Source organism: Dasypus novemcinctus, chromosome 19 (assembly GCF_030445035.2).
Source record: "Dasypus novemcinctus isolate mDasNov1 chromosome 19, mDasNov1.1.hap2, whole genome shotgun sequence".
Classification (NCBI taxonomy): domain Eukaryota; kingdom Metazoa; phylum Chordata; class Mammalia; order Cingulata; family Dasypodidae; genus Dasypus; species Dasypus novemcinctus.
Window position 1 is genome coordinate 65,998,271 of NC_080691.1, and position 3,762 is coordinate 66,002,032.

The 3,762-nt window shown below is 35.8% G+C and overlaps 1 pseudogene; it reads left to right on the forward strand.

Annotated features, from left to right (window-relative positions):
- Window positions 1–2,023: 2,023 nt before the first annotated feature.
- Window positions 2,024–2,593, forward strand: LOC101446243 (small acidic protein pseudogene; annotated as a pseudogene).
- The last annotated feature ends 1,169 nt before the right edge of the window (window positions 2,594–3,762 follow it).

Here is a 3,762-nt window from a genome sequence, read left to right on the forward strand (position 1 = left end):
AAACAGTAGTTTCTTAAACTTTACACCCAAAGCACAATCAATGAAAGACAAAAATAGATTAATCAGATGCCCTCAAAATTAAACACTTGCTCTTCAAAAGTCTTTGGCAAGAAAGTAAAAATGCACCCTGCACAATGGAAGAAATTATTTGCAAACTACATATCTAATAAGAGTTTGCAGATTATATGAAAATATCATACAACTTAATGATGCAAACCTAAGCAACCAAATTTTAAAATGGCCAAAATACTTGAAGAGACTTTTTTCCATAATGGAAATACAAATATCCAAAAAGCATATGAAGTGATGCTCAATATAAGTAGCTAATAGGGAAATATAGATCAATGAGATATCCTTTCACGCCTTATAGAATGGCCATTAGTAAAAATCAACAGCAAAAAAAACCAAACAAAAACCCAGAAAATTAGAAAATTTGGAAAGAACATGGAGAAACAGATAACTACATGTTGGAGAGGATGTGGAAAAATAGGAACACCCCTTCACTGTTGGTGGGAATATAGACTGGTTCTGCCTCTGTGGAAGATAGTTGGTCTATCTCACAAACCTGAATATGAAACTACCACATCCAGCTATGACATTACTAGTAATCTATTTAGAAGAACTGAAAATAAGGGCCCAAACTAATATTTGCATACCAATGTTCATAATAGCATTATTCACAATTGCTAAAATATTGAATCAGCCCAAGTGCCCTTTAACTGATGAATGGGTAAACAAAATGTTGTATATATAAAGAATGGGATACCATTCAGCTGAAATAAGACATGAATTTAGGAAGCATATTACAACATAGATGAACTGTCGTGATATTATGTTGAGTGAAAAAAGCCAGAAACAAAAGGACACATATTGTATGGTCTCATTATCTCATTAAGATGAACTTAATTTGATGAGTAAACTCATGGAGGTAAACTCTAGAATACAGGTTACTAGGAGAAAGAATGGGGGTTGAGAATCAGAGCTGAGGCTTAATGCATGTAGAGTTGCTAAAAAGTTTTATTGTAAAAGTGCAAAAATGAATAGAGTTGGTTATAAAATACATAGTGAATATAATTAGCACTGCTGGTTTATAAATATTATTGTGGCTAAAAGGGTAGTCTGCAGATATAAACATCAATTGAAAGAAAACTAGAGAATAATCAACAGATGTATGACAGTAATTTTAGTAGTGGATGAAGAATTTAGCTAATAGTAAAAGAATGTTCATTTGCAAAATGTCAAGAATATGTTGATACATGGGAAAACTACAATTAATATAACTTATGGACTATAGTAATATTGTTATATATTTGGAGCAATGGCAAGTAGATATTTCAATTCTAAGGGTCCACAATAGAAGTGCAAAAGTGGGTATGGAAAATTTCCTCTTGGAGTAATCAAAACCTTCTAAAATTGACAGAAGTCACAGAACAATTCTGTGATAATGACGAGAGCCACAGAGTTTACACTTTGAACTAATTTTACAATGCATGGGACTTATAACACAGTAAACCCTGTGGTGGAAGATGGACTGTGGTTAACAGAACAAATATGAGAATATTCTCTTATGAACTAAAAGAAATATATAATACTAATTAGGGTGTTAATCAGGTGCATAAAGAAAAAAAATAAAACAGATATAAGATATCAGATATACTTAGTAGTAATATTTTGAAGATACACTTTTATAGTTTGTAACAAGTATTTTACATTAATGCAAGGTGTTGGTGGTGAAGAGATATATGGGAAAACTGTATGATATTATGCATGTTTGCTTGGTAAATTCACAACTTTTAGTATATAAAAAAATAAAGCATTTAACTATCAAGTGAATTTCTTCATTGGCCAAATTTTTTCTCAGTGGAGTATATGTTCTGAGTTATACCTTGATGTTTAAAGAAATCTCTTTGTTCAAACATCTTGAAATGCTCCTTAGGTAGATATCACTTTGGGGCTTGTAACTCAATGGCTGAAGGGAACAGCTAGTGGGTTTTTGGCATTTTCTGTACTGATCACCACAACAATGGGTGCTGGTAGGGTATCCCACCTGCCTGGGGTGGAACACTCAGCCTCCCTAGACTACAATCCTGGATCTAACAATTGGGAGGCAGCAGACCTAGGTAATGAAGAAAAAAACAAAAATTCTTGAGATTTATGAGTGCAGGAAAAAATAAACATAATGATCATCTTGTTATAGGAGATCACAAATCAACATCTCACTTCTGAACAGGAGAAGAAGGCAAGAAAATTAATGAAGAATAAGACTCTATATCAGCAAAGCATGGATAGTAAATTATCAGGAAGATTTGACAGCATTGTGGACTTGGCTTCAGTGAGAAAAAAGATCATGATGGAGAAGGAGATGTAACGGGAGATGATTATAATGATGAGGAGGAGGAGGAGGAGGAGAAGGAGGAGGAGGATTCTCCTGATCCTGAAATTCCACATGACTCTGAAAGTGATCCAGGTCAGAAAAAGAAGAATCTGAAGAGCTCTAAGCTATGGAACACCTTGATGAAGTGGAGAACCCTAAAAACAAAAAGATGCAAAAATCAATTATAAAATGCTTTTTGTTAATTACAATGGTTCATAACTTCCAAACATTTAACTTTTGTATTAAAAGTAAGTCTTTTTATTATAATGCACAATGGGCAACTGCTTATAGAGTACAGACCTTTGTATTATAATTTTTAAAAGGGTCCTTTTAAATAATTATGAAGAGTGCTTTTAGATGCCATGGTTTATTAGTCAGTCAATGGTGTTCTGATGCAAAATTTCAGAAATCTGTTAGGTTTTATAAAGGGTATTTTTTTGAGGTAGAAGCTTACAGTTAACAGGCCATAAAGCATAAGTTTCTTCCCTCACCAAAATTTGTTGCCATGTGCTGGATCAAGATAGCTGCTGATGTCAGCGAGGGTGGAGGCTTCCTCTCTCTCTTAAGGCTCCGTGGTCCGTTTCTTCCAATATCAGCTGTAAGGTGGGGTTAATCTCTTCTCTTTCCAAGGACTTGTTTCTCTCAGGATCTGCTGCTCTACTCTCTCCACAAAGCCATCTATAAACTATCAAGTGAAAGGCCTGTCTCTCTTTCTCAAGACACTGCCATTTCTATGGAGACTTCCCAATTTCCTCATATATCTGTTTCTATGTGCATTTTTTTCTCTATTTTTTTAAATGTTACATTAAAAAATATGAGGTCCCCATATACCCCGCCACCCCCCTCACCCCACTCCTCCCACATCAAAAACCTCTTTCATCATCGTGGCACATTCATTGCATTTGATGAGTACATTTTGGAGCACTGCTGCACCACATGGATAGTGGTTTATATTGTAGTTTACAATATCCCCCAATCCACCCAGTGGGCCTTGGCAGGACACACAATGTCCAGCATCTGTCCCTGTAGTACCACCCAGGACAACTTCAAGTCCTTAAAATGCCCACACATCATATCTCTTCTTCCCTCTCCCTACACTCACAGCTACCATGGACACTTTCTCCACATCAGTGCTACAATTTCCTCCATTACTAGTCACAATAGTTCTTTGGTAGAATACCACTAAATCCACTTTATTTGTTTTTTCCAAATTCTACTCAATTTATTCATTTTTTTAAAAGATATTACATTCAAAAATATGAGGGCCCCATTTGCCCCCACCGCCCCCACCCCACCACTCCTCCCCCCCGATAACACTCTCCCCCATCATCATGTCACATCCATTGCATCTGGTGAGTACATCTCTGAGCCTCGCTGCACCCCATGTC